Source organism: Carassius auratus, chromosome 20 (assembly GCF_003368295.1).
Source record: "Carassius auratus strain Wakin chromosome 20, ASM336829v1, whole genome shotgun sequence".
Classification (NCBI taxonomy): domain Eukaryota; kingdom Metazoa; phylum Chordata; class Actinopteri; order Cypriniformes; family Cyprinidae; genus Carassius; species Carassius auratus.
The window spans coordinates 23,706,864-23,725,416 of record NC_039262.1 but is presented as its reverse complement, the minus strand read 5'-3'; the positions used below and the strand labels follow the sequence as shown (position 1 = coordinate 23,725,416).

The following is an 18,553-nucleotide window of genomic DNA, read 5'->3' as shown; positions in this document are numbered from 1 at the left end:
CTGACACACATTTGATTTCTTTCTCAAATGTTTATGTTCCTTTAAAACTGACAAGAGGGCACTCACAAAGATGGGCTTTTTGACAAAATAAAGTTTGTTTATTTCTCTGTTTAAATGCAAGAAGACACAAAAGAGAACTCAATCCAGCAACCGTGCTGCTCAATGACACTGCACTGCTCTGAGACGCAGCTCTCTGTGTGTGCGCTTCGGGTGTGTGCACAGAAAACAACAAGCAAGTACTGGTTATAGAAAAAAATACTGTGCCATGGTATAACAGTAATACTCACTCTCTCAACAAAGAAACTCGTAGTCTTGAGTGCAAATGGAGAAAAACTAACTTGGAATTTTTTAGAATTGCATGGAAAAACAGTATGTCCAGCTATAGACAGGCTCTAAAAACTGCCAGGGCCCAGCATATCCACAAACTTATTGAAAATAACCAAAACAGTCCAAGGATTTTATTTAGCACAGTAGCTAAATGAACAAATAACCAGATGTTACCCGATTTAAATATTCCATCAACGTTTAATAGTAATGGCTTTATGAATTTCTTCACTGATAAAATAGATAACATCAGAAATACAATGACAAAATTTGATTCTACAGCGTATAATACTTCAGTTTCACCCAAAGATAAACTGCAGAGCTTTACACCCATAGGACAGGAAGAGCTAAATAAACTTATCACTGCATCTAAACCAACAACATATTTATTAGATCCTGTACCCACTAAATTACTGAAAGAGTTGTTACTTGTAGCCGAAGAACCACTTCTTGTCACGCTGTCTGGACTCTGTTTCCCTGAGCCTCCACTAGTGGTCTCACTTCCCCATAGGCACCTCACCGCAGGCACTACAATTCCCACAAAGCCTTGTCCGTCCCTTCATCACATTAATTGCACTCAGGTGTCTTCACTTGATAGTCATTACCCTGCCTATATTAACCGGTCTTTTTCTGTGTGTTTGGATGGAGTCCATTCTGTCACCCAGTTTCCTCGCCTTCCGAGTTTCTAATTACTGTTCCTGTTCCTTTACCTGTTTGTTTTGGATGGAGTTTTGGTTTTGACCCTCTGCTTGTTGGATTCTGAATTTGGATTACCCATTAAACTCACACTGCGTTTGGATCTCTCGTCTCCTGTGTTTCCCTGGGTTCCAGAACGTAACAGAAGTACTCCATCATGTCGAGATCCAGTGGTGTGGGACTTCATACCTGTTCCCCAGCCAGTACGGTGGAGCGAAGGGCAAAATTCATAAAATTAACCATCCTCCGTCAAGAGAGCAATGAGGTGGGTGGTATGGCTCAAGTGTTCTGGACCCTGGCGGATGGTATGGGATAAAATGATGCGGCCCTAAAGGACATTTTCAACACCGGTCTGGATGACCCGGTGCCAAGAAGGGAGATGGATCAGTTAGAGGCTTTTGATTTCTGGAAATTTGTGTTCTAACAACAACATCGGCTTCCGTGGGATACCCCAGCCACTCCTGTCTCTCCCGGTGGGATGGCCGATTCTAGACCGGGGTCTACAAACAGGAGGACCGCCAGCCCAGCAGCACTGCACAGTATGGTTGCCAGCCCAGCGCCACAGCACAAGGTGGTCGCCAGCCCATCGCCACAGCACAAGGTGGTCGCCAGCCCAGCGCCACTGCACAAGATGGCCGCCAGCCCAGCCCAGCGCCACAGCACAAGGTGGTTGCCAGCCCATCGCCACAGCACAAGATGGCCGCCAGCCCAGCCCAGCGCCACAGCACAAGGTTGTCGCCGGTCCAGAGACATGGCACAAGATGGCCGCTTGTCCAGTGTCTCTGCACAAGATGACAGCCACAGTTGACCCTCCAGAGTCGAGTCAGGTTCCCGTTGACCCTCCAGAGTCGAGTCAGGTTCCCATTGACCCTCCCGTTGAAATCAAACACTAGAGCATGCCTTCATTCAAACACAGTGAAAGATCTGATAAAAATCAGTGTAGAGGGGCCAAGTCTGGAAGATTTTGATGCTAGAGAGAGTGTGGCCAGCTGCTATAGCCAAGGCCAAAGATCAAGAAGGCCAAACTACAGGAGTTGGCCATCAGAGGGGCATGTGACTGCAATGGAGGATAGTCCATAATATATTGAGCATTGAGATGTTCAGTCTGAAGAGCTTAAAACACTGCTGTGTTAAATGCGATGCACCTAACTTTTGTGCTGGTGCACCAGTGCAACCAGTGAAAAAAGTTAGTCTAGAGCCCTGTAATTTGTTTAAGATGTTTAACTTTACACATATAGTTCAATATTGTTGCTCTTCTATGCCCTACCTTGCCTACGCATTGATTTTTACAAAGCTCATTGTTCTGGAAAGCGAGGTGTGCTCTGATTGGCTAGCTATCCAGTGCTTTGTGATTCACTGAATACCTCAAGCATGTGAAAGAAATGTTACATCTCTTGTAATACTGTGATGCCATCTCCCGGCACGACGAGACAAAACCAATAAAACCCATAACAAACTAGGCATTTGTAGCATCAAGTGAGGAGATAATTTCTGATTATAATGACTAAATACTGTCTTTTACGCGTGGCATTGTGTATCATACTGTGTAAACAAAAAAAAAACATATCTGCATTAATGTTTGAGAAATAACACACAACAAACGCTACTCCACACTGCTTAAAAATTGCATTTGAATTATAATTTGGAAATTCTTTAAATATAAAAAATATACTTACAGGCTGTGAATCAGAAATGCCAGACTGTCCTTGCAAAGTTGGAACTGCGCCACTTTATAGAAACAGCCTCTGTGTGTAGACGGCTATTTTAGGCTATTTAACCAGGTTCAGGAAACAGTCCTCCATAAAATGAACAACACGCATCTGAATATTTGGGTTGAACACTTTTGGAACAGTGTTTTAAATACAACTTAACTACTGATTTCTAGTTGTGTCCTCTTTTGAGGGCCAAAGTAAGTAGTTTTGTTTTCACAACGAAACACACAGGGCTTAAGAAAGGCGTGGCCAACGGATAAAAAATGAAGGAGCTTGCGGCAACCACATGTGACGACCCAGGGCTGGACTCCACTTTGTCCACTGTGAAAGCTGATCAGGCGATTCACAGTACGAAGTTGATTTATTTCCTCAGCGACCAGCTCTAGGCATGACCAGGCAGTGTTGTAACTTTTGTTGTTGAATAATTATTTAAGATTTTCGGAATAGAAGCATATGTGATGCTAAGTGTAAATAATTATAAACACTTTATTATTTTTATTATGTTTTTGTTTATTTTGAAAGATCGCAATGATGTATCTCACCCTGTTATACTTCAAGTACACACTAAGTATGCTGATAACTTTATTAATCTTTTAGCCTTGTCAAGTAGGTGAGTTGTGTGGCTTTTTTCTTCTTGTATTCTGAAGTAAAAAGAACGAGAAATATGACATCCGTGTAAGCGTCTCAATCTTCAAGAACTTTCACTAACATTTTTTGGTGCCGAAAGCCGGGATAGCGTCATAGAATGGTCGCGGAATAAGAATCTCGGAGTAGGAAAGTGAAAGTAAGTTTAATGAAGATGGCTGAAAAGTTAGAACGGATGAAGAAGAAGAGGAAAACAATCCGCAGCTCAACGACGAAGTTACTGACTCATATGCAAGAAGAGATTGGTAAAGAAGAACCAGACTGTGAAAAGCTGCGCGAGTTACTTTCAATGTTATCGACGAAAGAAGAAAGCTTGGTGGATCTTGACAGAGGCATCGAAAAAGAAACTCCCACGGACGATCTGGAGAGAGAGATAGAGAGTGCGCTGGATTATCAGGACCGCATTATCATGTGGAAATCCCGTGCAGTGAGAATGATAGAAAGGGAGCGTGAACAAGAGAGTGAACGGGTAAAAAACGCCTATGCAAATCAAGAAAGACGGCCAGAAAAACAGTCTGTCAAGCTCCCCAAATTGGTTATTGATAAGTTTACAGGAGAAATAAGCAAGTGGCAGGAGTTTTGGAGTCAGTATGAAGCCGCAATTCATTCTAATGAAGCGCTGTGTAAGAAAGAGAAATTCGCCTATTTGAAAACGTAATTTGGCTGACGCAGCGGCCAAAGCAGTATCAGGGCTCACTCTAACGGACAGTGATTATGATGCAGCTATTGAATTGTTACAGAACAGATTTGGAAGGAAGGATATTGTTATCAGTGCTCACATGTCTAAACTGCTTAATTTGACTCCTGTAAAGAGATCATCAGACGTAAACGCGTTGAGAAGTTTATATGATGAATGTGAAATTCAAATTCGTAGCTTGGAATCTCTGCGTGTTCCTTGTGACAGGTATGGCAGTCTTTTATGCCCTGTGTTATTGCAATTTATGCCAGAGGACATTGCTTTAGCTTATACTCGTCAGTTGGACTTTGATGGTGAATGGAAAGTGCCTGAGCTTATTCAATTTCTACAAAAGGAAGTGCAAAGCCGAGAAAGAGCACTGCAACTAACTAGACCAGAAAGTTCAAAAAGGGACAATAGGCTAGTGACAAATGGTCAAAAAGTGCTTTAGTTTTCGAGATACCCCTACCGGAGGTAGAACTAAACCCAACAATGTTTTTCCTCATCTCTAAGGTCTCCCATATATGAAATGGATTCTTGGCTAAAAATATTTTACTGCTAAGATTGTTAAATTAACAGATATTGTTATACACCACAAAACCAATAAAGGACTAAAATATAGCCTGTCCGTATGGGAGTTAAGGCATATAAACTAATGCAGATCAATCACACAAGCTCTGAGAGCTTTGAAACTTGACATGTTTGTAGTCAGGAAGTTGATTTAACTACTAGAAAAGACTGGATGTGAATATCTTGATGTATGGAATAAATAGACACATGTAAACACATATCTAAAATAAGCGGACATGCACAAATTTAATATCTATGCAGAATGTTTTCATTTACTTTGTGCTTGCTTTGCCTGGCATTATCATAGAAACACATATGATGGCTTGTTGGAAAGGTGGGGTTGTGCTGAATCCAGCAATACCAAATATGTAAATATATGATAAAAGAGAAGTGTTCTGTCACTCAATGTATGATGTGTCCAAAATGAATGAAAATGGAACACTGACATAATTGAGTCCAAACCCATTCATTATCAGTGGTGAGAAGAATGTTGAGAAATTCAAATATAAGAGACATCAAAAAATATTTAATATGGCACCTTGTATTATATGGAAATCGAAAGATAACACCTTACCATAGCACAAACAGGAGACCAGGAGTTTGAACTTTTTAATAAAACTATAACTTAACTTCACACAACACAACTTAAATTATTAATATGTAAATATATAATAAAAGAGAAGTGTTCTGTCACTCAATGTATGAGGTGGCCAAAATGAAAGAACACTGGACAAAATAGCCTCAAGTCCAAATCACATTATCAGTGGTGAGAAGAATGTTGACAAATTCATGGTTACTGCAAAGTAACTTACATTAGGTAAGTGCTGATCTATATTTATGATACATTTACTAATAATACATTTCATAAGGCACAGTATACTATACAATTCATATGAACCACAGATCCAATTGAATCAGGTTAACATTGGAATGGAACACCTTTATTAAAATATCGTCACTGACAGGCAGAATCCTCGCATGTCCAAATTTTGTCTATTTCATATTTTTTCACAATTCAATGCTATTGGTCAAACCCCACGTGGTAAACAATCTAAAGTGTTGAAAATAGATTGAGAGCAAATCTCTTAACTCCATTGGACACTTCAACTGTCTGAGAATCCTCGTAACTCCACCTCTTCTTCACTCCACGGCAGGAGGTTCCAAGGCATTTTGTGTCCTCAGGATTTAAAGTCACAACGATTGAGAAATCCTCGTCGAGCAACACATAAAGCAAGCCTTAACTCAGATTTTATCTATTTTAAACTATGATATCAGTTATTGATGTATTTTAAATGTCTACTTATTACTAGACAAGGCAAGGCAAGTTTATTTATATAGCACATTTCATACACAATGGTAATTCAAAGTGCTTTACATAAAATAAAGTAAAATAATCATGAAGAAAAATAATAAAAATTAAGACAAGCAATTTTAAAACTTTTAAAATTATGAAAAAAACTACTTAACTAAAATGAATTTAAAAACAGTTAGAAAATGATTTTACATAAAAAAAGTGAAAATATAGTGCAATCAGTTCGGACATTGCACAGTGCTCATTTAATAAATGCACAGCTAAACAGATGAGTTTTGAGTCTAGATTTAAATGTGACTAGTGTTTTAGCACATCTGATCTCTTCTGGAAGCTGATTCCAACTGCAGGCAGCATAGTAACTAAAGGAGGACTCCCCTTGTTTTGTGTGAACCCTTGGTATTTCTAACTGACTTGATCCTAGTGGTCTGAGTGCTCTGTTAGGTTTATATTCAGTGAACATATCTGCAATATATTTCAGTCCTAGGCCATTTAGTGACTTATATACGAGTAAAAGTACTTTAAAATCAATCCTATATTTAACTGGAAGCCAGTGTAAGGACCTGAGGACTGGTGTGATATGCTCAGATTTTCTGGTTCTAGTCAGAATCCTGGCAGCAGCGTTCTGGATGAGCTGCAACTGTCTAATGGTCTTTTTGGGAAGGCCAGTGAGGAGCCCATTACAATAGTCCACCCTGCTGGTGATAAAGGCATGAACAAGTTTCTCCATGTGTTGGCTGGAAACAAAACCTCTAATTCTTGCAATGTTTTTGAGATGATAGTATGCTGATTTAGCTACTGCTTTGACATGACTACTGAAACTCAGACCGGTCTCCAGAATCACACCAAGATTCCTGACATGTTTTTTAGTTGTTTGACCCCTAGAGTCAAGGTATGCATTCACCTTGAACACTTCATGTTTGTTTCCAAATGCAATGACTTCAGTTTTTTCCTTGTTTAGCTGAAGAAAGCTCTGGCACATCCAACTATTAATTTTATCAATGCATTGGCAGAGGGAGTCAATAGGCGGATCTTTTGTGACGTCATTGTTTATGTTCGTAACGTTGCATCATGGGAATCGTGTGGCAGGAAACACCGCTAGATACCTGTAATTTGATTGTTTTGCACGTTTGGAGGAGGATTTAGAGAAGAGGATGGTTCACTCTTGCTGTGTGGTCGATTGTACGGTTAGTTGGGGGCCTGATAAAAAGTTTTTTCGAATTCCCTCCGAAAAGGATAGCGAAAAATGAAAGAAATGGTTGCGTGCAATTAGGCGATTGAACCTGGACGTTCCGAAGAAAGCCTGCAGCTTCTGAACGAGTTTGTGAGGCACATTTTGTTCATGGTAAGTCTTAGTGACTATGTATTTATAGAAGATTGAATAAAAATAAATAAAACTGAGTCAAATCAACCGAGTCAAATGTTTTCGCTTTCTGATTCAGGTGTCCCAAACCGCAATCCACAGCACCCAGACTATGTTCCTCACATCATTCTGTAGCTGTGCTTTGCTGCAAGCCTCACTAGTACATGCAGCATTTGTAAGTCCTATCCTGACAGCTGCTTCTACTTTAAACATTAAAGCTGCTACACGACTGCATTTTTGTCCAAGACTGGATTTGAAAGAAGGAGAAATGTGTAAGCTGTGATATACAATTTTTCACCATTAGTACAGACGCCATTGAAAGTCTCACACTGAAAACAATTGAATTGGTACAACAGTCACTACATTTTCAGTAAATAAATAAGTAAATAAGAACACTGATCAATGAAGACTTACCCGGATTTGCAGTCGCAGTGAGCAGTGATTATTTCGCCGTTCTCTTTGTCGAACACCCACGGGAGATGCAAATCATGCTGTGACTCTGCTTGGCCAGGTCTAACCTCTGCTTTTAGCTCGATCACTACTTTCTGCTTGGCAGAAAAGACTGGCCCAACTTTTCAAGAAACAAAATAATCATAGGCCTTCAGACTTTTGAAAGCCTTTAATCTTTCATGAGTAAAGGGTCCAGGGGTTTCTATTAAATAAGAATAAATGTCTCCCCAGCAGATTCGTGGCCAAGACACGGGCGAGTCGGACCAACGTTTTTTGTCATCCCAGATCTCATATGTAAGGGAAACAGGTCAATTTAGCTCAAAGGGAATCATTTAAGATTTTAAAGGGAATTTGAACAGAATCACTGTTTCACGGCTGTTCACGGAGACGCGCCTGCGATTCAGTGAACGAGCCGTTTAACATCAAATCTGCGCTGGATACTAATATCCAAACTATAGTGAAAACACTATCAATTAGCACAGTAACAAGATCGGCAGTTTAAGACATTAACTTGTAAGCACAAAACACAAGATACTTCTCTTTTCAATATGAATAAGGCTTTATTAGATAAATCTAAGACATATAAACTAATCTAACACATAAACGCACGCACACACACATTCACACAAGTTGCAGGAAGGTCGAAAGTTAGGGAAAGATGAGTTTAAGAGAATGGAAATATGGAATCCCAAGTTAACAGCAATACGTTAAATTGCATAGACATGAACAACCATCAATCACGTAATTAGCGCTCGCATTGAGTTCCTCAATGGGGTTAAAATTATATTAGATACACCAGCACAACAAATATCTGGGAATACGTTGCCTTCGTTTGCTGTGAAAGGGACTCCAGTTGAAAGGGGTATCCCGGTGTCGCTGATTGGCTGGAAGTTCAGTTGGCTGAAGTGACATCTTGGGAAGCCCGTGGTTGTTGGGCGTTGGCTGAAAGTGCAGAGTCGTGTTCGCTGGTTGAAGTTGAATGGACGTTACAAAACTTAACTCAGAACACGAAACTCTCAAACGGAAAAGAAAAGAAATAAAGTTTGACGAGACTAGGTTGTGTTCCTTCTCATAGTAGCAGCAGGCAGGCACGCTGGAACCGCGCTCAAAGAACAATGATGACTACCGCATGGCTAGATGCTACAAGCTAAAGCTAGGTAGCAAAGCTACAAGCTAAAAGCTAAGAGCAGGCATGACTGATAGCACGAGCAAATGCTAGAACTAAAAGCCGACATGGCTAATAGCAGCAGCTAGACTAGAACTAAAAGCAAGGCATGACTAAAAGCAAGGCATGACTAAAAAAAAAAAAAATTTCATGGGGTCCAAAGTATTTAAAACTTCCTTGTTGGCCACCCCTCAAATGTTGCCTTGACCAATCAGATATGTTCTTTGGGTGGGTATCATAAATCATTTGTTTATCTTACCAAGCATGTGGTTCTTGCCTCACAGGGTCTAATTTTGGACATGATTCCTATAACATGATTATGATATATTTTACAAATAAATGATTGTCAGGACAATATCAAGCAAGAAAATGCGATTATTTGAATACTAGACATGACTAGGTATCCTATAGTTATCAAAAGACATACACAATAAGTGATTATACATGATAGTCAAATGTGTGGGTTACACGTAAATGAATATGGAGTTAAGCAATGGAATGATTCATTCATAAGTCTTTTTTGAGTTCATTCTGGTCCATATATAATGTATAAAAAGGGTTTCTTTGCCATTCTCTGGCAAAGGACTTTTCTGTGAAGACAAAGGTTTAAAGCCCTTCCCCCTTAGGAATTTCAGTCTGGTTTCACTGGCTGGGGGGGGGAAGTCAATGCAAGTATTTAACTTGATCTCCTGGGTTTACATGTGATGTCCAGCGTTGCATTCCAATCACGAACAATAAATTTGACAATCTCTTCTTCGAATTAAAATTGTCAATAATTGTTCTATTGGTGTTAATGTTGAAAGCTGTTGTGTGAACAAGTTGGTTGGTTGGTTATCTTGCTTGGTTCCTGTGGCACTAGAACTGATTTATGACTTCCTTGAGGAATTCAGCTCATGTTTCAATGCACACAGCTCTGATAGACTCTTTGATTTGTCTGATTTGACTCATTTCTGCTACATATATCCCCCTTTCGATCGGCGAGGTGTTTAGGTGAAGACATCGTCGATCGCTGGAGAAACAAAGGCAGAAGAAGCAGACAAACACAGCAAACAGCAAGACAACACCTCCATGACAGTTACTGTACTGGTGCAGGCATCAGGTTATTTAGGTACACATGGTTAAGTTCAATTAGTCAATGTAGTTTAGCACATTGAGGATAGTTTAGATCGTCTTGGAAATTGTTTTTATTTTGATTCATCAATCAAATTTGTGGTTAACTTTGTTTGGTTCTTCTAGGTTGTCTTACTTTACATGTTTACCATTAGTTTTCTAGTAATTTCATTTTCAATTCAATGGATTGACCTATCATGCATGGAGCTCTCTGGCTTCCATTCAGTTTAGAGTGGCTGGCGGATATTAGGTGTTGCGAGTCAATCCTAATATCAGACCTTCGACCCTCGCAGGGTGTCTAGGCGTTTCACCTACTCAGGAAAGAGGGGAAGGAGAAGGATAGGTAAAAGAAGAACAAAACAAAACAAGGCTGCTGTGGGTTTTCCTAGCATGTGTTACAACTACTATTGAGCTAGGATGTCAGGTGCAGCTAGTGTGTCGTGAACCTTAACTTAGTGTCAGGTGTTCTACCTATTGTGAGGATGGCTGCACATTTCTTCATGGTGGGTAAATGTATGTGTAACTTTGTTACGCTAAAAGTTGGATATTCTACCTGTGGGAAGAATATGTTTGTTGACTGTGTTATCAGTAGATGTGTTTACCTCTGGGTGTAGGTAATGTTGTGTATTACTGGTGTAGTGCATGTGTGGTCAGATCTGTTCAAGTCTGTGTTGTCTCCCCCTTTTTCTAGAATGTCACTTAAGACTGGCTCTCAGCATCCTTGGCTTGGATGAGGGCGTGTCCATGGTCTAATGAGGGGTCAGTCCAGCAAGGCAGGAAGTTCTTTAGCAGACAGTCGGAGGCAGTTTGGCATGGCTGTGTGAAGCTGAGTTGCAAAACTTGTCTCCTATGTTGCATTCTTCTTGTGATGCCTTCTGGCTGTAGCAGACTTTCTGACCTTCTGTGCTCTGGTGGTTGCTGTTGCACAGACAGGGAATTTGGAACTTGGAGTTGGAGTTAATTTGACAGTTTGTTAGTGACTGAGGTGATGTCCTTTAGTACCTCAGATTTTTCATCAACAGTTGGCCGTGAAAGACTTGTTCATTCTGGGTTGTTGTTGAACAGGTGCTTGTCATCTCTGATGTGGTGCACCAGGTGATCACCGGCCTTCCGTTCTGTCGCTGGTCACAGCGAGCATGACTCAACTTTGTGGTCATATGCATGTAAATTGTCTTGAAGGAACTCTCTTAGTTGTTCCATGACTTGTTCCGTGTCTTCTAACGGTAAGCGGTTATGTTCTTGTGCATACTCAGCACTGTGCATGTCTGAGTGGTGCTGAGGTGGGTTTTGTTGTCGCTTACCCACACGAGTTGCTCTTGGATGAGTCAGGTGATTACCCTTGGATCTCTGGTTAGGTTTCCAGATGTTATCCTTTTGGTTTCTTGAGAAGCGTGGCTGGTCCCATGGATTTTTCCAGCAGTTGGGCTGAAAGCGGTCGTGGATATGGGCGTCACGTTCTCTGTGCTCTTGATGGAAGACTCTGGTGTTGTGATGCCACTGGGTGTCGTCCAGTGCAAGGCTTGAGTCTTTGTTGACAGAGTTCAAGAGTGTGGATGTTTTGTTACCTTTCTTTGAGGCCAACTTCTGCTTGTTATAGGCCTTCTGTGTTAGGTCACGCAACTGTTGGATGGTCATGGAGTTCGGACAGGCCATGACACCTAGATGGTGACTGACTCCAGGGTGCAGATTCTTTAGGAAGAGGGTTTTGAAGTTCACATCCTCTTCAAGGTCAGAGTTGTTGTGTGCACCAAAGTAGGATTGTCGGAGTCGGTTGTAGTAAGCTTGTGGAGTCTCTTGACGACCTTGTTTGGTTTCCAAGGCAGTTAACAGTCCATGTTCAGACTCTGGGTCTGTAAACTCTTTAATCAGGACCTCACGAAGTCGCTGGTAGTTTGACTTGGTTTGACTGGGCTGTCGATCTAGAAAGTTTCGTACCTCGGGACTGGACGTGGCTCTAAGGAGGTATAACCAGTCTCTGTCAGTCACATGAGGTCTCACTTCCAGTTGAAATTCGATATCTCGCAGGTAAGCTTGGATGTCGGGGCTCTCTGTGGAGTTCGGGTTGAACCTGCTGATGTTTTTAGACAGCTTGTTGAGGTCTTTGATTGTCATCCCGTGTGCAGCTTCAAGGCCTTGGACGGGAGGTTTTCTTTCGTTGGCAGGAAAGGGTTGTGTGGCGAAGGCAGGTGAGGTTTTGGGTTGTGGCCCTTCGCTCCTTTCATCATATGCCAGTTCTTGGACGTGGGACTCTGCTCTGCTCAGCAGTGATGAGGCTAAGAGATGTTTCTCTTTTCTTGGCTCTAGTTTGTGCTTGTAAGCATTTTGGAGTTCTTTTCTGACCATGTAGAGCTCATCGTTGGTATCGTCTAGTTGTTGGGTCAGATTGTCCATTTCAGTTCTGTACCTTTCAAGGTGGTCTTTCAAAGCACTGATTTCAGAGTTTTTGTTTCTGATGTCTATCTTGGCTTTCTCTAGTAGCTGTTCGGCATACTGGAGTCTGTTTACCAGGTCTTTCTGAGCAGCCGTTGTATGTTGCTGGTCGAGCTGAGCTGCTGCCAGGGCTGCTTGGAGCTTCATAACTTGTTCTGTTGTATCCTGCTCCCTCTCGCTGGGTGCTTTGAGTTGATTTTGAACTTTCACTTCCAGCTTGTCTATGCGACGTTGAGCATGTGTCAGCTCCTCTTGAAGGTGGGTGATGTGTTTGTCGCTCAGTTTCAGCTGGGTTGTGAAGGCATAGCTTAGTGAGCTCGTGATCTTGACTAGCTCCTCGTGGTTGTTGTTCTGGCTTGAATCTTGTGTCAGGAATCTTCTCAGGATTAGGATTATTATTAAAAATAATAACAGTTCAAATGTCTTTGGAGTGAGGCTGTCTGTTATGCCTCTCAGCCAAATGTTCACATCTTCCCCATGGGCAATGGGGTCTGCAGTCTGCGGCATGTTGGCACGCTGGGGAGAAGAGAGACTGACACAGATCTGTGTGGAGTAAAAGCCTATGTGTGGTGGGACAACTAAGTGTTGTATCAGTGATTGTGAACCACTAGTGAAATGTGGTGATGACTGTGTTGGTCTCAGGGTGTCTAAGTAGACTAGAGATGCGAAGACTTTGTCACTCTAATGAGGAAGAGGAAAAGAGAGACAGAGGTGAAAAACAAATTCAAATGACAAGCAAAATTTCTGTTTTTCAAATGAGGAAAATTATTTTTTTCAATTAAATGTTATCAAAAACATAAACAATATTATTATATTTCTTGCTTTGGACAAAAGAATACAATAATAATTCTGATATCTCTTTTCTTAGTCTGACAGGATTGACACCGTACACCTTTCAGTTGGACCGCTCACCAGGGAGTCAGCGAAGGCGACAGTTGCTCAACACGTATCTATTAAATTGATCTCAACGATGGATGAGATGCTAAAACTTGGATTGCGTTTCCAAATGTAGGGAGGTTAGGAAGAACAAATGAGAGGATGATTACAATCAAATTCATAAGGATAATTCGTCGTCTTTGGCACGATTGTGTATTTACTTCACTTAGAATTGATTGATGGTTCTTACATGTCCTACAAATGTAAAAAGAGAAGAGGAAAGTAAAGGAGAGAGAGGACGGAGATGGTAAGTCTCAGTAGCGGTTATCTGAACTACAAGGAGAGCGTTGTGTTAGTTGCTGCACAACTTATCAAACAAAATAAACTTTAAGTGAAAGAGAGTTGTCTTTCTAATTTTTTTGAACTCGTAGTGAGGGATAACAATGTCTCCTTTTAGGGCTCAGGTTTGTCGTTCCCAGGCTAGGATACACAAAAGAAATGGTAAGAAATAGGAAAATTAAAAAAAATTTATAAATGGGCAAAATATGCAAAAAGGAAATTAAAAAGAGGAAATAAATACGTAAAACAATAGTGGTTAAGTGCATAACCAAAAACAGGAAGAGGGTTAAAACGCATTCAAATAAGTAAATGTCTGAATAGCATATATTCAGATGGGTAATAAATAAATTAGGAAGAATAAGTTTACTTTAACTTCCAAAGTTCAAGGCTTATTCATTCTTAAAATAATTAGACCCAAAAGAGAATACTAGAAATAAAAGATCATATGAAATGATCTGAGAGGGAAATTTTAAATGCTTCCAAATAAATTTAATGTTTCAATTAAATTTCAATTTGACAATTAATAATTGTGAGTCAGTATTTCCCTTTCTAGTAAAATGAAAATAAGTGGTCTAGTGAGAAAAGAGAGCGATAAAAAGAAAGAGACTAACAAGTGTTAGTTAAGATATTTAAAATGGTTAAATCACGTCAGCGTTGCCCAAACACACATTATTCTACCACTGGATGGTAATGCTAACGGCTAACCTTTGAGGCTAGTGGCTTTAGTATAGACTTCAATGTAAATGCAATGGTTTCGTTAGCTTAGCGATACCGCGGAGTTTGTGCGCTGCGCATGCACAGTTCAGAGTTGCTCCGGAAGTACGTTAGGCTTCCGGGTCACGGTCGTCACTATGGCAACCAAAACACATTCTAGTGGATCAGCACATGAATCGTTGCATTGTTGCAAATACAGTTAAGCATGTTACATGAAATGTCGGCTCATTTCAACACTGTACAAATAACAACACCGCCTTTCAGTTGGTTTTGCGATGTGGCACTTAAACTCTCAGTTTGTATAGAGTTAAATTTATCTTAATTCAAATAGCAGCTTCCTGCTGTAGTTAAGGGAACACAGTTATATCAATCTCAGCAATTTGAATCTCCGTGCCAGTTTTTCTGGACACAAACATAAAAGTTTTCCTTCGCTGTTGGTACACAGTTAAACTTTACTTGATCAAGCTTTTAAAACACTCCCATTCAAATTACTCGCGGACACACGCAGTGTTACGCGAGATTGCATTCACTTTGTGAACGGATACAAATGGGCAAACATTGTTCTCTAATGTTTAACGTTAATTTAGGGGAGTAGAATATCAAATTTGATTCGGCAGTGGAACACGCACTGGCAATCAAACTATATGAAATATGAATACGGGGACTTTGATAAATAGATTGAGGAACCCGCTCAAAACTATTCTTTATTCACCGATTTATATCCCTTTTGAAACACTAACAGTTTAGCTCCGTTCAGCAAACAGTGACTGAGATAGCGTTTGAGACACTGGAACACGCAGTGAAATCAAATCAGCTATAAAACAAGGCATTACACAAATGAGGAACACGCTCAATTTCTACCTTATTGTACGATCTCAGATGTTTACTTTTAAGTTCACTTACTGCTGTTAACAAAGGGGAGACGGACTCGAGTTAAAGTCTCCTCTAGCTCCTTTCATTCAAGCGGGAGGGCGCGCGCTGCTTACGTCACGCAAACACACACACATACTCAGGTCTCGGAAGCTTTTCATCCGTCATTCCTTTAGCAAAATCAAAGATTAAATAACTTGGTTTATGCTCACAATTTAGGTTAAACTGCCCGCAATCATTCTCCACCATTATAAATGTAAGGGAAACAGGTCAATTTAGCTCAAAGGGAATCATTTAAGATTTTAAAGGGAATTTGAACAGAATCACTGTTTCACGGCTGTTCACGGAGACGCGCCTGCGATTCAGTGAACGAGCCGTTTAACATCAAATCTGCGCTGGATACTAATATCCAAACTATAGTGAAAACACTATCAATTAGCACAGTAACAAGATCGGCAGTTTAAGACATTAACTTGTAAGCACAAAACACAAGATACTTCTCTTTTCAATATGAATAAGGCTTTATTAGATAAATCTAAGACATATAAACTAATCTAACACATAAACGCACGCACACACACATTCACACAAGTTGCAGGAAGGTCGAAAGTTAGGGAAAGATGAGTTTAAGAGAATGGAAATATGGAATCCCAAGTTAACAGCAATACGTTAAATTGCATAGACATGAACAACCATCAATCACGTAATTAGCGCTCGCATTGAGTTCCTCAATGGGGTTAAAATTATATTAGATACACCAGCACAACAAATATCTGGGAATACGTTGCCTTCGTTTGCTGTGAAAGGGACTCCAGTTGAAAGGGGTATCCCGGTGTCGCTGATTGGCTGGAAGTTCAGTTGGCTGAAGTGACATCTTGGGAAGCCCGTGGTTGTTGGGCGTTGGCTGAAAGTGCAGAGTCGTGTTCGCTGGTTGAAGTTGAATGGACGTTACAAAACTTAACTCAGAACACGAAACTCTCAAACGGAAAAGAAAAGAAATAAAGTTTGACGAGACTAGGTTGTGTTCCTTCTCATAGTAGCAGCAGGCAGGCACGCTGGAACCGCGCTCAAAGAACAATGATGACTACCGCATGGCTAGATGCTACAAGCTAAAGCTAGGTAGCAAAGCTACAAGCTAAAAGCTAAGAGCAGGCATGACTGATAGCACGAGCAAATGCTAGAACTAAAAGCCGACATGGCTAATAGCAGCAGCTAGACTAGAACTAAAAGCAAGGCATGACTAAAAGCAAGGCATGACTAAAAAAAAAAAAAATTTCATGGGGTCCAAAGTATTTAAAACTTCCTTGTTGGCCACCCCTCAAATGTTGCCTTGACCAATCAGATATGTTCTTTGGGTGGGTATCATAAATCATTTGTTTATCTTACCAAGCATGTGGTTCTTGCCTCACAGGGTCTAATTTTGGACATGATTCCTATAACATGATTATGATATATTTTACAAATAAATGATTGTCAGGACAATATCAAGCAAGAAAATGCGATTATTTGAATACTAGACATGACTAGGTATCCTATAGTTATCAAAAGACATACACAATAAGTGATTATACATGATAGTCAAATGTGTGGGTTACACGTAAATGAATATGGAGTTAAGCAATGGAATGATTCATTCATAAGTCTTTTTTGAGTTCATTCTGGTCCATATATAATGTATAAAAAGGGTTTCTTTGCCATTCTCTGGCAAAGGACTTTTCTGTGAAGACAAAGGTTTAAAGCCCTTCCCCCTTAGGAATTTCAGTCTGGTTTCACTGGCTGGGGGGGGGAAGTCAATGCAAGTATTTAACTTGATCTCCTGGGTTTACATGTGATGTCCAGCGTTGCATTCCAATCACGAACAATAAATTTGACAATCTCTTCTTCGAATTAAAATTGTCAATAATTGTTCTATTGGTGTTAATGTTGAAAGCTGTTGTGTGAACAAGTTGGTTGGTTGGTTATCTTGCTTGGTTCCTGTGGCACTAGAACTGATTTATGACTTCCTTGAGGAATTCAGCTCATGTTTCAATGCACACAGCTCTGATAGACTCTTTGATTTGTCTGATTTGACTCATTTCTGCTACACATATGTGCTTTGAATAGCTTCGATTTTGTCACCAATACAAATTTTGAGCTTCTCTCCAAACCTCCTCCGGTCTTAAGATGTTAAAGTGCTTATATATTGAGGATTTTGCCCGCTAAAGGCCCGTTCACACCAAGCACGATAACTATAAAGATAACGATAAAGATATAGTTCTAAAAATCGTTCTCAATATTAAAGAATAGCAGAGTCCACACCATAACTATAACGATAAAGAAACGATATCGTTGGAATCACTTTCAGAACGATTTTTCCACCTGATGAATGATAAAACATTGCCAACCAATCAGAATCAATCCTGCTGTAATGAGCTCGAGAATTTAAAGCAGCAGACGTGCCGCGTCCGCTTCAAATACACAGACAATATCGTTCGCTGGTGTGGACGCTAATATCGTTATCTTTATAGTTATCTTTATAGTTATCGTGCTTGGTGTGAACGGGCCTTAACTCACTTGAAAGTGCTCGTTGCGTCTTTACAGCCTGCCATACTGTTTGTTTTGTTGCCACACAACCACTCGCGTATGCGTTCAAAGATGTCATCAAAGATCCTCCTATTGGGCTGTAGAAATTTGGAGATATGGCTAGGTAAATCTGGGTATCATCAGCATATCTGTGATAGGCAATTTGGTTCTTTCTCATTATTTGACTTAGTGGAAGCATACACAGGCTAAACAAGAGCGGTGCAAGAATTGACCCTTGTGGCACTCCACATGTCATGGACGTCCACTTAGACTTATGCTCTAATAGACTCACATAATAGCCTCTCCCTTCTAAGCAGAAAGCCCAACCCAGTTTTCCAGTCTCTGTAGAAGTATGTTATGATCGATAGTACTAGGGTTATTATTACTAGGCTTATTATACATGTGCATTGAAGTTTTAAAATGTATCTAATTTCTAATTCTACTTGTATTGAATTAAATGTTTTGGATACCAGCATTAAATTATTGTTTTTATTATTATTTTACTGACTCAAAGTTGGTACTGTGCATGTAAAATGCCCCAAGTAGGCTAACAGGTTTTATTTATGGGAGAAAAAAGGTCTGTCTACTGGCGCCAAGTAAGCCTATCTTTGCATAACTCTTTTTCATTTCTTACAATAACGAATGAAAATCGTTAGGTTAGATACATTTGAGTAGGCTTGTTTTGTTAAAAATCCATAGCTGTAATGCTTCGGTAATGCTCCACACAGCTGTAATGCTCCAC

At 40.2% G+C, this 18,553-nt stretch overlaps 1 protein-coding gene across 3 annotated transcripts in view; it reads right to left on the bottom strand.

The window, feature by feature from the left end:
• cep128 (centrosomal protein 128) overlaps positions 1-18,553 on the bottom strand; it is a 133,406-nt gene that overhangs the window by 18,937 nt on the left and 95,916 nt on the right. The window lies entirely within an intron of this gene.